General features: G+C 43.6%; 1 protein-coding gene across 3 annotated transcripts in view; it reads left to right on the top strand.

The window, feature by feature from the left end:
• Positions 1-17,705, top strand: part of FBXO34 (F-box protein 34) — an 80,921-nt gene that overhangs the window by 26,359 nt on the left and 36,857 nt on the right. The window contains exon 1 of one of the 3 annotated variants that reach the window (XM_073608811.1): positions 2,796-3,085. The exons of 1 other annotated variant lie outside the window; for it this stretch is intronic. The gene's annotated coding sequence lies outside the window, so the exon portion shown is untranslated. Of the gene's footprint in view, positions 1-2,795; positions 3,086-4,724; positions 4,746-17,705 lie in introns of those variants that run through there. One more of the 3 variants, XM_073608814.1, reaches the window with a different exon arrangement.

Here is a 17,705-nt window from a genome sequence, read left to right on the forward strand (position 1 = left end):
AAAATGACCATGCAATGTGGCTCCAGAAAAGGTGCCTGCACTACTTTGGTGCGATTTGAGCCCATTAAAAAGGAATGGGCTCAAATCGCACCACACTGTATCACATGTGAATGGCACAGGAATGCGGCGTGATGCCTTGTTTATGCAGAGTAAAGCAAAAGTAATCCATCTCTGTAGACCAGTGGTTCTCAACATTTCTAGTGTTGTGACCCCCTGATAAAATTTCCCAAATTGTGGGGACCCCTAACAGTAAAATTATTTTCGTTGGTCCTTCATTGCTGTAATTTTGCGACTGTTAAGAATATCTGATACGCAGGATGTATTTTCATTCTTAGAGCCCTTTCACACTGGGGCGGGGGGCGGCGTCGGCGGTAAAACGCCGCTATTATTAGCGGCGTTTTACCGTCGGCATGCGGCCGCTAGTGGGGCGGTTTTACCCCCCTGCTAGCGGCTGAGAAAGGGTTAAATACCACCGCAAAGCGCCTCTGCAGAGGCGCTTTGCCGGCGGTATAGCCGCACCGTCCCATTGATTTCAATGGGCAGGAGCGGTAAAGGAGCGGTATACACACCGCTCTGAAGATGCTGCTGGCAGGACTTTTTTTACCATCCTGCCAGCGCATCGCTCCAGTGTGAAAGCCCGCGGCACTTTCGGGTCGGTTTGCAGGCGCTATTATTAGCGCAATAGCGCCTGCAAACCGCCCCAGTGTGAAAGGGCTCTTACAAATTTAACATCTTAAAGCGTAGTGATTAATCACAAAAGCAATCTGTAATACATAGTGCACAATATTTATAATTTTGATGGCACAGTGGCGGCAATTGGTGGGCACAGTGAGGCTGCAATTGATGGGTGTTTTTTTTTTTCAGATTTTTTCAGTTTGTTTGCGCCCCCCCAAAAAATTTTGAGCACCAGCCGCCACTGATTTATATGTAAACGTCCCGGTTGGTTCCTCCAAAAGTGGATATTCCATGCCAGTGCTAGATATACAAAGTGTATAGCACCCAAACATGTATCTAGCACTGGCACGGAATAAACACTTTTGAGGAACCAACTGGGACATTTATAAATAAATGATATGTATTGTGCCATAATAAATTTTTTTTTTTTGTCATGTCAGACTTATTTATTAACAATCTATGTATTGATTGCGCCGGTGACACACAGTACAAAAATGCTTTTATTAATGTCTCTGACTTACCAAAGTCGCTTAGGTGTTCCGTCAGATTCAGCAACCCGTCTGTGTTAACCGGAAGTGACGTTTCAGCGCCGCCATCTTGGTACACTCGTCCGCAGCAAGCGGACTTCGGTGGGTGTAAAAAGATGTCCGCTTGCCGACTTCTAAATGTAGCCTTACTGCGGACAAGAGTACCAAGATGGCGGCGACGGAACGTCACTTCCGTGCGGTCTCTCCTCTCCCAGAAGTGACATCTCGCTGGTGTCTCGGCCTGCATTCGCGACCCCCTGGCGAATCGGCAATCGACCCCCAGGTTGAGAACCGCTGCTGTAGACTGTGAGAAAATTTGTTTATGGGAATTTAATTTATGAGACTGTCCTTGAAAACATGAGAAAAGGAGACCTGCAACAAATGCAGCAGGAGCCGCCCCCTTGGACTTTTAGGGCGGACATAGGAGTAATAGAGTAGAAAAAAGGCAATAAATTTTGTTTTTACCATTTCCCCATGTATTTCAATGAACCCTGTATGTAAGTACCCTTTAAACTTTAAGTTGCAGCATTGTGAAAGGGGCCTAAAGCCTTGTACACACGATCAGATTTTCAGACAACCCTTCGCCTTTTTTTTTTTTTTTTTTTTTTTGCATGCTAGTCTCATGTCGAAAGTGAAGAGGTTACCCAATATATGAAAATTCTCATACGACAGAATACAACTTCAGAAGTGACGTAATGTGTTGAATAGTTTTGTATGTATTCTTTCATTTCTGAGCTTACGATTTTTTTTCAGGCGAAAACCGTACTAATCAAATGAAAATCGGATGTTGTGTTCTGACATCCAGCTTTTGTTATATGAAGAATCTGAATCGGCTGTCGAAAGCACTGTACTAATGATCTGAAAATCGGCAGATCGTTTGTCGGATGAAATTTTTGCTTCCGATTTTCATATTGTGTGTACGGGCCTTAAGTGTCCTATATATTAAGACTGCTTTCACACTGAAAGCGCTAGCCGTTTTAGCAGCGCTCCAGCGCCGCTTTTTGGCCGCTAGCGGGGCGCTTTTAACCCCAAAAAAAGGGTTCATTCCAATTGGCAGGGCATTTTGAGAGCACTAAATACAGCGCTTCCAACCCGGCTGGAGCTCCTCTTTAAAGTATGGAAGTGAATGGGCTGCCCTATGTGTGACCAAGTAGTTATTACGCCTTTTTTTGGAATTTTTTTTTTTTTTTTTTTTAATATCATTTATTTTGTAGTGTGGCAAAACTCACATCTGCAAGCTGTATTTGGGGTGCCATTAAGAATTCGGGGGCTGCACAAACGCGATACGGATTTTGCACGTGTTCACCAGTTTTTGCAGGTGTGAATGGGGCCTAACCGTATGTAAAAATAATCTTGTTGTGTAGGATTTGCGCTGTGAACGATGTGATCGGACACTTCTGTCATGATCGATGCAAACAATTTGTTTTATTTATTTCTGTCCTCGTGTCACGTGCTCTCCAGCTCCAAAGGTGGAAGCGCGCCCCCTAGCCGTGTCCTGCTCAGGCAAGCGATGCGCGCTCCCGTAACCAGGTAGTCAAGAGGGCGCTGGAATGAGGGGGCGTGGTCACCTGTGAGTGGCAGGAGGTCCGACCCTATAAGAGGCGGCGTTCTGGTGTCTTGTGGTGACGTAGGGCTTGTCTCGTTTTCCTCCCCATTCCTGTGCTATCGGGGTTGTTAGGTCGGGGATTATATTGTTGTCTCCTCCCGGGATCAGGTTAGCGGAGGAATTTTATTTGTCCCCCGGTGATAGTGAGCGCGGCGCGGACTGAGCCTGTGTGTGAGGCGGCCCGCTCTGTCTCCTTCCTCTCACTCCTCACGTCTCTCCCGCCTGCAAGAGGCCCCCCCCCACCGCCGCCGCCGCCGCCGCTCTATAGACAGACAAGGTAAGAGGAGCCCCGGGAGCGGGCCCGGCCACTGGCTCTGCTGGAGGGCAGGCCGCAGCCTCGGGCTTTCCTGCTCACTGCCGCAGAGAGAGGGGTGCTTGTTATGACTGCAGCTGTCTGAGGCAGATTTGGGGGGGAGGTGGTCATGGCTGTCCTCACAGACCATATTTATTCTGTGTTTGTAATGTGTGTGTTTGTATGTGTTATATATATCTATATATCTATATCTCAAATATATTTTTTTTATTATATATTATGGTCACAGGGGCCTATTCTGTCCTTATTTGTGGACATGGTGGTTTTCTGTACATGGTGCTGTATGACATCACAGAATATGTGACCCGTGGCCGTCTACAGAGATGTACTTTGAAGGTCCACCACAAGGGCGGCGGTATATACAGGCAGCTGAGCTGCGTCTTTTGCTGCACCTGATTGCCCACCAAAAACTGCGTACAGACACTCGGGGTTGTACACATGCAGAGTGTTGCATACATGGTAAAATGTTTCCTTTGTTTGGCGGCTGGTATCACCACCACCAAATGTTACTCTTCCCTCCCTAAATGGAGCCACAACTGCATCCCAAACACTTGGCTGTGGTGAGGTATTTACATACAAGATCCGAGCTGCAAAAAAAAAAAAAGTTATTCAGGAGGTGGTGGGATCGTCCTCCTGCATGCCTGGTAGATGCTGCTCTCTTAATATCTAAAAAGCGTTCTACCGAAGTGCACTTTTCAAAGGCATGTCCAGGGCTGCCACACATATCAACAAGACCTTAAAGTGGTATTCAATACTGGACACTTTTACTCCCTTCCTGCCCAAGCCAACGGTTAGCGTTGTCGCACGTTCAATGACTATTGTTTTTTTTTCTCCACTGATGGACGCTGATAAGACGGCATTGTTAGACATCACTGATGGCATTGGGGATGGGCACTGATTGGCATTTCCGTGGTGGTCTAGGGTGGCATACCTGATGGTCCTGGGTGGGTATCCGAGGTGGGACTCCGCTGATAAACAATCAGCACAGGACCCCCCCCCCCGTCAGGAGAGCAGACGATCGGCTCTCCTCTACTCGTCTGTCAGATGCAAGTGAGGAAAAGCCAATCAACGGCTCTTCCTGTTTACATGGTGTTTGGACCCGGCTGATCACGTGGTAAAGAGCCTCCATCAGATGCTCTTTACCGAGATCGGTGTAGAGGTGCATCAGACTGACACACCGCACCACCGTTTGCCGCGATGCGCGCGAGAGGTCGTTCTGGAGGGCCGCCATATGACGTTCACCCAGAATGGGAGCTGCGCCGCCCAGCCGTCATTTGACGGCGGGCAGGAAGTGATTAAGAATATTTGTCAAGTAATTTTTTTCTCCTTCACTTATGTTCCCTGATGAGGTGGCACTGACATGCAGCTCTTACTGGCATCCCTAAAGGCCACTGTTGGAGCTACACTGATTATCTGTGCAGGTCTCCCTTATGAGGAAATGCAGCTGATTGGCTCTTCTCTCCTCACACCCTGTCAGTCACCTGTGTGGTGCACACTCCAAAGTGGGACTATGTGCGTCCCTAGACACAGCTCCAGTAAGCCACTCCCTTCTCACTGTACTAACATCAACATCGGATCGATCCAACCAGTGTATAAGGTTATTGAATGTTTTGCACATCTGTTGGTGAGTACAGGATTGTGGCTGCGTGAGGTTTCTGTCACACACACACACACACACACACACACACACACACACACACACACACACACACACACACACACACACACACACCATTTGAATAGATAGCAGCACCAGTTACATGTACATGGCATTTTTTTTTTTTTTTTATGTTTGCTTTTTAAATGAAAAGTTGATTAAAGTTTCTAGAAACTCCAGGAGCAGTTGACCAGTATACTGTCTTAGCTGAAGTAGGTTTTCTAGTGCCATGGTTCTTGTATAGTAATATGGGTTGCATGCATATACTATATAATAGGGCTGCTGTTTTGGGGGCTTTGCGCTGCATAGGATTAAAACTGTTATGCAGAGATGCAGTGTGCACTGTCTGAAGATCATGTGCAGTAGAGATGCACTGGAAAATTACAGGGCCAGTGCGGGGGCATTTCCCTGTGCCTACCCAGTGCTTAATCATGTGATCTGCAATGTTGAGATCAAGCACATGGTGAAAGTGTCCCAGTGGTGTGCTCTGTCCCTAAACTTATTTTTATATTTTTTTTAAATAGTGGACCTGTATGCTGGAGCTTTAGTGTGCTTTCTAAAAGTGCACTAAAACCACGGTACATAATAGTTTATGGGAAAGAACGGGTCACCTGCATGAAAACCACGGGTTAGCTGCTTTTTGCCCAAAGTGCAGCAGGGCAGTGTGAAGCCGGCCTAATGTCCCATCGTTTGCTCTGATCGATGCTCCAACCCCAAAAGTTTGGTGTGTGTATATATGATTGATGCTGCCAGGCACACATACCCATGCTTCTAGCGTTTTATATGTTCCCCATCCTCAAAGAATAAGGATTTTAAACTGGGAAATGGGAGTATTGACTTGGGTGGCAGGGAATACGTTTTTAAGTCACCGAAAGGTGCCTGACACCCAATGGGGGAGAGTTTTTTTTTTTTTTTTGTTTTTTTTTTTTTTTTGTTTTTTTTTTTTTTTTAATGTATGGGACAGCTCAGGGCTTGTAGTGAAATAACAATAACAACTGACTGAAAATCTATTCTGGATTCCTCAAACACCCCCCCCATATCGGTCTGCAGTGTTTGCTGTACCAACAACTCTGCATTTACACCTGGGTGTTATGAATCGCAGGCAGATTTGCAGCACTTCTGCCAGTGACTTCAAAATGCCCAGGTGTGAATGATCGCTTAAAGCGTTTGTAAAGGTGTTTTTTTTTTTTTTTTTAAATAACAAACATGTTATACTTACCTTCACTGCGCAGCTCGTTCTGCACAGAGTGGCCCCGAACCTCGTCTTCTGGGGTCCCTCGGCGGCTGTTTCAGCTCCTCCCCGCAAGCATTCACCACCTTAATGCGAGCTCCCTCGCACGGTGGTGAGTGCTTGCGGGCGCGCTCCCGTGATACAGCCGGCGGCTATAGCCGCTCGCTGTATCACTCGGCCCCGCCCCCCGGCGCGCCGCGTCATCGGATGTGATTGACAGCAGCGCGAGCCAATGGCTGCGCTGCTTTCAATCCATCCACTGCAGCCAATCAGCGGCCAGGGTGAGCGGAGGAACAGATGTCGGGAACGCAAAGCTGACTTTCGAGGCGTCAGGTAAGTAAAACGGGGGGGCTGGGGGCGGCGGTTCTGTCAGAAGTTTTTTCACCTTAATGCATAGAATGCATTAAGGTGAAAAAATTTTTACCTTTACAACCCCTTTAATGCACATTTCAGATGCGATTCATTTGACCGACACCTAAAAATGTGCGTTTTCACAGCGCGATAAATCGCACTACAATCGCGGAAAACAAAACCACGGCACATGGAGCATGTTCAGCTGAACTCACACAATTTCAAACCCGCATTGCAGTGCGAGTTCAGGGCGATTTGAAAGACATCTGTGCGGGTTCAAACACGGATGTCTATTGAAATTGCTCCCGAAGTTGGCAAAAGTAGTGCAGGAACTACTTTTTTGAAATGGGTTAGGACAGTGCCGTTGACGGCAATAGGCTGCCAAATCGCACGTCATATCTCGCTGATGTGAACGGGGGCCAAGGCTGATAAAAGCTTAATGCGGCTATTTGGTTTTTTTTATCAGCGTTTTTGAGCTATAAGCTTTTGTGCGACTATAGTTGTGCTAACAAAAAAAAGCTGAAAAGCACTACTGCAAAATACGCTGAAAAACTCATTCTACAGCTAACGCTACTGGCTTTTATAACATCCAGTGTGCATGAGGCCTAAAAGTGGGACAGTCATTACAAGTCTGTTTTTTTACTTTTAGTTGTGAGTTGTGTTTAATCAGACATGGAATGTGCTTTTGTTTATTTCAACCATAGGCCACTCAGAGGTAAATTGCACATGGGGTGTCTAGCCCCTCTGCATCAAATCGAAGCATTTTAGTGCACCTGGGTGGCACCGATGTATTGTCCACTCCCACTGCCTGCAGACTGAAATACGCTGTGGCTGAACGTGTACTTTTGTGCCACATGCATACAGAAATGAATGCCAAGAACGTGGAATAACTTTTTTTCGAGGCATATGTCCCTGAATGCACAGGGCCCTAAACGTGAGTACCACTCTGCAGCTTTCAGCCCTGTCTAGATGCAGTGTAGACTTGACAGGTTGTAGGGAGCCACCAGACTCCGCATCTGTGCCTTCTGGGTGCATTAAAACACCTGGATTGGATGCCCAGGGGCTAGACGCTCATTGTGCAAGGGACCCCAAGATAAAGAAAATTAGGTTGTTTAGAAGAAGTAGCCCCAAAGATTTGTTGATGCCTTTCCTGATGCGTATTCCTTTAATGGTGCATGTTCCATATGTGCCTTTTAGTAAATTCAGTTTTACAGGCTTATTGCTATATTCAGTCCTTCGTTCTGCCTTTTTTTTTTTTTTTTTTTTTTTTTTTTTTGTATATTGTTTTTAGAAGTATGTATCTTGTAATTCAAACTGAATTATCTGAAAAGAGGGCTGTGACTGCGAACCACTTTATCTGTGACCTTCTGGATGGTTATAAATGACTCATGACTTGTGGTCCTCATCAACTTAAAAGGAAATTATCACTTTATTATATGTTGGGAAGCAAAACAAAGTGTAAATATGATGATGGCTAGCTAAAATCTTGGTTTCTTTTGTGTTTTTTTAATTTTTGTTCCCCCCCCCCCCCCTTTACAGATTACTTTTAATAGGTTTGATTTTAGCTTACTGAATGTAACTATAGTTTTAACATGTTCCCGCATGTTGTTCCTTTAGCTTTTAACTAACTACGTTTTACTACATAATTACATTCCTGGTATGCGCTGTGCCCTCTGACCATTTTTTTTTTTTCCCCTTTTGTTTACCTAAATAAACCTCACCTTAGGCTGGTTCACATTTATGCTTTGCTGATTTCCTGCAGCACTGTATGTAAAGGGTTGCAGCGCCGTTAATTTTTTGAATGCCACCTTGTATTTTTACACATTGTAGCCAGCACCACACCCAACAGTGCAACCCATTTAACCCCTCAATTTCCCCTGTAATCTCACAACACATACCTACACAGATGATACATACATGACTCCAGTCCTGCCTGTATGTTCATGGCCAAGTGGAAACTATCAAAAAAAAAAAAAAAAAAAAGTTTAGACTCCGCTCTCAATTTGACTTTTTTCTACACAAATGTGGCCCTTAGTCATTTTTAAATGAAACACCATTGGCCCAGTACAATCAATGTACAAAGTGAGTAAGTGGTGACACTCCTGCAGCAGAGCCCCACTTTATTGTGGTGTGAGGTTTTTTGTTAATTAAAAAAAAAATATTCATTCTCATTTGTGTTTTTAGAGAGATATGAAAATTGGTTAATGGAGCATATTGGTTTGCGCACACAGGAAATTAACTTTTGTTTAAAAAAGGAAGTTTACAAGAGCAATACATTTGTAGTGGCTTTGTGTTAAAAAAAAAAAAAAAAAAAAAAAATCACTTTGCTGCTAGCATATATAGTTTGTCCACACCTATCCTTCCCTTTTTTTTTTTTTTTTTTTTTTTTTTCCTAGTGGTGCACCGAAATGAAAATTTTCGGTACCAAAAATTAAGGATGCACTTAACCGAAACCAAAATTTACTATATTAAAAAAAGTGTGTGTATGTGTGTGTGTATATATAAATGTATGTATGTGTGTATATAATATATCTCACTTTTTAACTACTTCAGCCCCGGAAGATTTTACCCCCTTCCTGACCAGAGCACTTTTTTACAATTTGGCACTGCGTTGCTTTAACTGAGAATTGCGCGATCGTGCGACACTGTACCCAAACTTTGCTTTTTTTTTTTTTTTTTTTTTCCCAGCAGCCAAAATTTCGCTGCATCCCTATATTACCTTGCATTATAGCTGTACTTTGAGATGTTGCAGAATATCCTGAAGCTGTTTAAGTTCACAAAAGATTCAAGTTTTTATGTTCCTGCCTATTTAGAAGACCTTTTAATCTAATGGATCTAGTCAGTTTACTTCGAGGACCTTTTTAGTCTTCCCCCAACCCCCTCACACTGACAAATAGCTTGCTTGGTGTGTTTCTGCTTAGAGCATAAAACTTCACACTTAGGGCTTGTTCACACTTGTGCGGTAGACGGTGTTTTTCTCCACTAGAAAAACACTGGTCTTTGCAAGGGCACCCAGAAAACCACTGTTTACGATGTGCCCTGTTCACATTAGAATGCAGGCGGCAAGTGCAGACGATTACTGTAAATCTTCAGCATGTCTAGAAATGAATTAACTATCACTGTGACATTCAATCAAGTTAAATGGGTTGTAAAGGCAGAAGGTTTTTAATCTTAATGCATCATATGCATTAAGATAAAAAGTCTTCTTTGTGCAGCAGCCCCTCTAATACTTGAGGTCCCTCTGTCCAGCTATGTCCACGAATGTCTCAGCCGTCTGAGATCCCCCCCCCCCCCCCCCCCCACGATTGGCTGAGACACAGCGGTGCCGTTGGTTGCCACTGCGGTCAATCAAAGTCAGCTAGCCAATGAGGAGAGAGAGGGGGCGGCACCAGGTCAGGGATCCGTGTTTGAATGGACACAGGGAGCTGTGACTCGGCTCGGGTGCCCCCATAGCAAGCCGCTTGTTGTAGGGGCACTGAACAGGAGGGAGGGGCCAGGATCACAGAAGAGGCACCAGAGAAGGAGGATCTGGACTCCACTACACAGCAGGTAAGTATATCATGTTTGTTGTTATTGTAGGGGGAAAAAAGACTTTACAACCAGCAAAAAATGTTAACTGTGCCTTGCATTGTAAAAACACAAAGCAACGGTCACTAGGAGAAACGGAAGCTAGTATGAACAAGCCCCCTAGGCATTGTCGCATGTATGTACATCTGAAAACCATCTTGTGTCTTTAGTTGGTTTTATGCTATGTTATACCTGAGACAATTTGTAGCAAAGGATGCAGATTTTTCTCCTGAAGCTTGTGGTCTTTAAAGTTATACTGTATCACATGGAGCAATGCACAATTGATTATTTGAAGACCTTTGTGATTGTTTTACATTGCTAAAGCTGCCGCCATACATTTAGGCCTGGTTCACACTTATGCATTTTTTAATGCTTTTTCAGTTTTGCAGAAACACACTACAGTCCATTTTCCATGTTTTTCCTATGGATGTAGTTTACATCTGTGCAGTTTATGGAAAGGGCCAAGGATTTTTTTTTCTGGTTTTTGGTTCCATAGACTTCAATGGATCGAAAATGTGTATTGCAAAACGAAAAATGCAAACTACATAGGTGTGAATCAGGCCTTCTATCATTTTCTTGTTCAATTTTCCTTTTAGATTTACCTTCAACTATGTAGTGCAAGGACCTGCCTGATTGCATACGTGCAGTGGAAGCTCTCCTCGCCAGGAGAAGACTGACTGAAAGTGATTATTGTCATAGCGATGATCATAAGAGAATCAGGCAGACTGTTTGTACCCAAGTTGATTGATCGATCAACTTGGTACATTTAGCCTGCCCATTAACTGTTCGAATCTCGGCTAGTTCCTGCTGAACCGGCTGAGATTTGAACTGTGCCTTCGATCTCTGCTGTTTTATATTTAGCCTTGTATTGTAGCTTGGGTATAACTAATTTTTCTTAACGTTTTAATTATCCGCTCTAATTCTCTGGCCAAAGAGCCCTTTTCTTTAGTAGTTTGTGTCCTAACTAAAAAGACCTTGCAACTTACTAATTCTTCGATGTGATGGCTGCATTCCTTTTTTATTTGTTTTTTGGCTTTCTTGTGTCTTCATCCGGTGATCTGGCCAGGAAGTCTGTTTATCAAAAGAAGCAGCACTCTATCAGTTACGGGGTTGAGACAAACCATTTACCAGTGACAGGGATTATGACAATGGCAGCGTTTTTATTGATTTTTGTAAAACCTTTATTCCAAAAAGGAAGTTAGATGTACTAGCAAATTTAAACTAACACTCCTTTCCTCCTCAGACTGACAATGCTGCTGTCCAAATCTGCCCTCTGTGCTCATTCATCCAGAGTGAGGGCATTCTACAACATGAGGTGTTGCTGGGCCGATCACCAGGAGAAAATAGAAGGGGGCAGACGAGCCAAAAAAAATCCAATGCAGCCACCACTTCTAATGATGGTACGCTGCAATATATTGCATTTTGGGTTTAATACTGATTTAAAAGACAAGTATGGGTTTGTTTATTTTTTTGTTTTTTTCAGTTTCATACTTCACTCAGTGGATGCTGCATCTGTCCCCTGGCGTTTCCACACTGAGGACCGAGTGATTGAACACCACCGATGGCTCGGTTCTCGCCGTTCCCCGAGCAGAGGGCTGTAGACTGTCAGTCACAGCTCTCTGCTCTGACCCCCTCCTCGCTCACTGGAGCGCTGAGCTGTGGAGGGGGCGGAGCGGCCGCCTCAGGCTCTCATTGGCTCGCTGAGATGCTGAGACGGGTGTCAGCCCAGGCACCTGTCAGATCCAGACTCCCGTTGTCGTGATGACCTGGTGCCTGGACTGAAATCTGTGACGTCAGCAGAGAGCAGACTTCAATATGCTCTTTGCTGAAAACTGGTCACTGGAGTGCAAAACGAACTGCACTCCTGTGATCCATAGAAGTACAGCCAAATGAGCTTTGGCTGGACTTTAATTTGAGCTTTAGGATCATACAATGCCCGGAGTGTAGGCTGTTACTGTGCAAGACATATTTTAGCATGCTGGGATGATCAGGATGTAAATATTGATTGTGTTTCTTGTAACAGTCTTATCCCCTTGTCTGTTTTGAAATGTTATCCTTCATTGCAGTTGAATTGCCAATACAAAAACAGCACGTATGCAGTTTTTCTTTACTAAGCTAAACAAATTACTTTGTTGGTATGCACTTGCATTCTTTATATTCATTGCTGATATTTTTTAAAAGATTGTTGCACGTGGGATTGTGTTCATTGGAACAACTGTGGCCATGCAGCAAAAGATATTGGGGGTCAAGTTGAATGTGTGAGCTTTTTAATTGTGTTTGTTTTTTGTCTTGTGAAAACCTTTAAATTCTCTTTTCAGAAATTCCATGTAGGATACCTTTTTTTTCCCATGGAAAGGTTGAACATTGTAGTCCATTAACATTTTTTGCATTGTGCTAAAATGCACAGTATTGATTTTCAGCTTTCAGCGCTGACGCACTTTGACAATTGCGTGGTCATACAACACTGTACCCATATGAAATTTTTATCATTTTTTTCTCCACAAATAGAGCTTTATTTTGGTGGTATTTGATCACCTCTGCAGTTTTTACTTTTTGTTAAAAAAATGTAAAAAACTGAATTAAAAAAAAAAAAAATTTTTTTTTTATATTTTGTTTTAAAAAATTTAAAACAGGTAATTTTTTTTTCTCCTTCATTGATGTACACTGATAGGCGGCAGTGATGGGCACTGATCAGTTACACTGATAGGCAGCACTGCTAGGTGGCACTGATTGGCGGCACTTGTGGGCATTGATAGGTGGCACTGATGAGGCAGATGTGCCTCTTCCACTTCGGGACCGATGTCCCTCACATCTGAGCCGGTGATCGGCTTTTTTTTTTTCTACTCACGCTGTCAGCGTGTGTAGAAAAAAAAAAAGATTACCGATCTTTTGTTTACATCATGTGATCAGCTGTGGCCGTCATTCGGCCATAGCGCGGATGCCAAGTGGTAAAGGGGCTGTAAACCCTCAGGGTTTTTCACCTTAATGCATTCTATGCATTAAGGTGAAAAACCTTTTATGCTACAGTAGAGTGTACAGCTTGTATAACGGTGTAAATTTTCTGTCCCCTCCAACATAACTCAACACACAGCCATTAATGTCTAAACTGCTGGCAACAAAAGTGTGTACACCCCTAAGTGAAAATGTCCAAATTGGGCCCAATTATCCATTTTTCCTCCCTGGTGTCATGTGACTTGTTAGTGTTACAAGGTCTCCGGTGTGAATGGGGAGCAGGTGTGTTAAATTTGGTGTTATCGCTCTCTCTCTCATACTGGTCACTGAAAGTATAACATGACACCTCATGGCAAAGAAGCATCTGAAAAAAAGAATTGTTGCTCTACATAAAGATGGCCTAGGCTATAAGAAGATTGCCAAGACCCCGAAACTGAGCTGCAGCACGGTGGCCAAGACCATACATCGGTTTAACAGGACAGGTTCCACTCAGAACAGGCCTCACCATGGTCGGCCAAAGAAGTTGAGTGCACGTGTTCAGCGTCATATCCAGAGGGTGTCTTTGGGAAATAGATGTATGAGTGCTGCCAGCATTGCTGCAGAGGTTGAAGGGGTGGGGGGTCAGCCTGTCAGTGCTCAGACCATACGCCACACAGTGCATCAAATTGGTCTGAGTGGCTGTCATCCCAGAAGGAAACCTCTTCTAAAGATGATGCACAAGAAAGCCAGCAGTTTGCTGAAGACAAGCAGACTAAGGACATGGATTACTGGAACCATGTCCTGTGGCCTGATGAGACCAAGATAAACTTATTTGGTTCAGATGGTGTCAAGCGTGTGTGGCGGCAACCAGGTGAGGAGTACAAAGACAAGTGTGTCTTTCCTACAGTCAAGCATGGTGGAGGGAGTGTCATGGTCTGGGGCTGCATGAGTGCTGCCAGCAATGGGGAGCTACAGTTCATTGAGGGAACCATGAATGCCAACATGTACTGTGACATACTGAAGCAGAGCATGATCCTCTTCCTACGGAGACTGGGACACAGGGAAGTATTACAACATGATAAAGACCCCAAACACACCTCCAAGATGACCACTGCCTTACTAAAGAAGCTGAGGATAAAGGTGATGGATTGGCCAAGCATGTCTCCAGACCTAAACCCTATTGAGCATATGTAGGGCATCCTCAAACGGAAGGTGGAGAAGCTCAAGGTCTCTCCATGATGTTGTCATGGAGGAGTGGAAGAGGACTCCAGTGGCAACCTGTGAAGCTCTGGCTAACTCCATACCCAAGAGGGTTAACGCAGTGCTGGAAAATAATGGTGGCCACACAAATTCTTGACACTTTAACCCTAGTTTGGACATTTTCACTTAGGAGTGTACTCAACTTTGTTGCCAGCGGTTTAGACATTAATGGCTGTCGGTTGTTGTTTTGAGGGGACAGCAAATTTACACTGTTAGACAAGCTGAACACTCTATACTTTATATGGTAGCAAAATGTAATTTTTTCAGTGTTGTCGCAGAGCTTGGATTCATTGAACGAGTTTACTAAAAAAAATTAAATATTGCAGCATATACAGCTTCATGCTACATAACTAAGCTCCATTTCATGCTGAATAAACTAAATCAGTAAGTTTTCTATTTAAGATGCATATCTTTTTACTCCAAAAGCATCTTCATAAAATTTTGTTAAAAATCAAAATAATTTATTTTTAAATCCTTTGATTTTTATTCACCCCGTATAGATAGATCGATCTATCAGCAACTTATAATGGGACTGGGATAATGTGGTGGGCAAACTGATGCGGGGGGGAGACTGACTGACTAACTGTAAGTGACATTAATCCATTGATCAGCGCTAATATACACTGACACTGTACTAATGACATTGGTTGGGAAGGGGTTAACATCTAGGGTGATCAAGGGGATAAAGGTGCATGAGTGTGTGATATGTGCTGCTGTTAAGAACACATCTGCTTTGCAGGGATAAGAAACTGAGATCGTTCCCTCTGTACAGAGCCCTCTGCATGTCCCAAACCCAGAAGCGTGCAGCGACATGCCAGTACGTGGCCTTGACTGCATGGGCCGTCTTTCTGCGGGCAGGCGGTCCAACAGTGGTTGATGGACAACCTGTCCAGTGTTTTTGTGTGGTGTGTTTTTTGTTTCTTTCTGTTAACAATCCTTGGAGATTTCCCATCACTTTCTCTTCTGGAAGCAAAGGGGAAATTGCTCACTTTCTGTTCTGGGGTCAACTTTTCTAGCACCTGTTTGATAGTTGCCCTGCTGATAGTGGTCATAAGGACTTCAGCAGGAACCAGCCAAGATTTTGCCCACCTATGGGCAGGCTGATTGTACCCAAGCTGATCAATAACAACCAGCCTGTTGGATTCTGCATGCGATTGCCAGCTGCTATATCCGCTAGCCATCACTGCATGTTCTCCCAGCAGCGATGGCTACCCCCCCCCCCCAATTGCGGTATTGTCTTTCACAATAGCCTGTAGCATCAGCCTGAATTTTAAAAAATTGTTGCGTAGACCCTATTTAAATTCAAAAGTAGATGGTAACATTTGTGGCTAGTTTTTATAAGTCATGCTTTCCAGCGGGGCACACAATCGGGTGAAATTGCTTTGTGTCATTTAACTGATAAGTAATTAAAACGACTCCCTAAAAAAACTTTGCCTCCTGATTTTTGCTATCTTGCAGAACTGAGTCAGCCAAAAAAATGGTTATTTTTAGGGGGGTGTGTATGTGTGGTGGCAGGTAGGTGTCCACTGGCTGAGATTGCCAGGGAAAAATCGGTAAGGATGGGTTCTCTTAAAAAGCGGTGCCATCAGCAACTGTCTGCTCTTTTCCTCCCTTATGTATTAGCAAAAACTGAACGTTATTGCTAATACATAAGTCTATAGAACTGACTCTTCAAGTTGATGCTGTACTCCAGAGGTGAAGCTTTTGGGTGATTCAATCCGATCATGCAAGTTCATGTAACCACCAAGGAATGTCTATGGTAAGCCAAAAGCTGGCCATACAGTTATGCCGAGTACACACGATCAGAAATTTGGCCAGCAAAAGACCGATGAGAGCTTTTGGTCGGAAAATGCGACCGTGTGTATGCTCCATCAGACTTTTGCTGGCCGAATTCCAGCCAGCAAAAGATTGGGAGCATATTCTCAATTTTTCGGTTGGAGAAAATTCCGATCGTCTGTAGCAATTCCGACGCGCAAAATTCCTACGCATGTTCGCAAACAATTCGCATGCTCGGAAGCATTGAACTTCATTTTCTCGGCTCGTCGAAGTTTTGTACGTCACCGCGTTCTTGATGGTCGAAAGTTTAGAAAACTTTTGTGTGACCCTGTGTATGCAAGCCAAGCTTGAGCGGAATTCCGTTGGAAAAAACATCCAAGATTTTTCTGACGGAAAATCCGCTCATGTGTACAGGGCATTAGGGTGTTTTTTGCAACGTTTGCTGGCTGGAAGAAAAAAAAAAAGTGCTGGATTTCTCCATCCACAAACAATAAACCCCCCCCCCCCAACCAAATTATTATTATTGTTGTTATTCAGGTTTTATATAGCGCCAACATTTTGCACAGAGCTTAAACCAATGTTGTTTTTAGGTCGCTGCATCCGCCACTGTCAAAATACATTCATCAGTGGCTGTGGCCACTGATCGCTGGAATATTTTTCAGCATGCACCTTCGACAGATGATGGTTAAACGATCAACTTCTGTTGATCAGAGACAGCCACACACTGATCAAAATAAGGCCGGTCCCTGCTGAAGAAGCTGAATCTCGATTGTGTATGGCCAGCTTCAGGCTGGCCCTTATTTTGACTGGGCTCTCTGGGATTTGTATTCCTGCTGTCTATGCTAATCCTAGATTACGTGCTGGATAGATATATTATATCTTTTTATATTTTTAACTTTATATATTTAGACATACGTTTCTGATATTGTGAGTATTACATTGCAGGATTTTTTTTTTATTGCATATCTGTTAACTTTTGTAATGTTTGTATTCCAAGGGTCAAATGTTCCTTTTGGAACCTGTGAACTTGAAGCCGCACCTAAATCTGATTACACAAGGTACATTCATCTCATTCTTGCACACTTCTCTGTAGTTTTAGTTAGATAGCAAGCCGTGCCACCACACCCTTCTGGCTCATTGTGAAGTGTTTTCGTGTCGCTCCACAGCTTTGTCATGTAATTGTTTTACTGAGACGCGCATTAGAGAGTGAATAGAGTAAATGATCACCTCTTGCTTGTTTAGTGTTTACATCAAACGTATACGCCCCAAACAATATTAGTATGCATGGGTATTCATTGTTCTTCTTCTGTAAAATAATACAGCTCTTTTCATATGTACTTTAAAGCCGTTAAAATATTTGGTTCCCAGAAAGGTTTTGTTAATACAGCAGGCTTGAAGTGTTTGTAAACCCACTTTGAAAAAACAAAACTAACAACTGCAAGACAAAGGCATAATGAGCTAGTATGCATAGACTGTCTGCTCTAAACTGTACAGCTGCAGGTATCAACCCGGTAGAATAGGTATGTGACTGGTCGGCAAGTGATTGTTGTACAAAAATGTTTCTCCAATTTGTTGGAATGTGGGGGACAATATAGTACTTTTCATTGATAAGATGAATGGAAGTTGCATGTTGAAAGACAAAGCAATGGTCGTATGATGGAGAACAGGCTCAGGTCTCCTTATTTTGCTGTCAAGAAGATTTCTACCATCTATAGTGAGATGGTGTGTTGTAAAAATAGGCTGACAAGAAGCCTTTTAAAATGGATCTCCAGTCAAAAATATATTGTTGGTTCATGATATCTACAAGTCTG

The sequence above is a fragment of the Aquarana catesbeiana genome, linkage group LG13, assembly GCF_042186555.1.
Source record: "Aquarana catesbeiana isolate 2022-GZ linkage group LG13, ASM4218655v1, whole genome shotgun sequence".
NCBI lineage: Eukaryota > Metazoa > Chordata > Amphibia > Anura > Ranidae > Aquarana > Aquarana catesbeiana.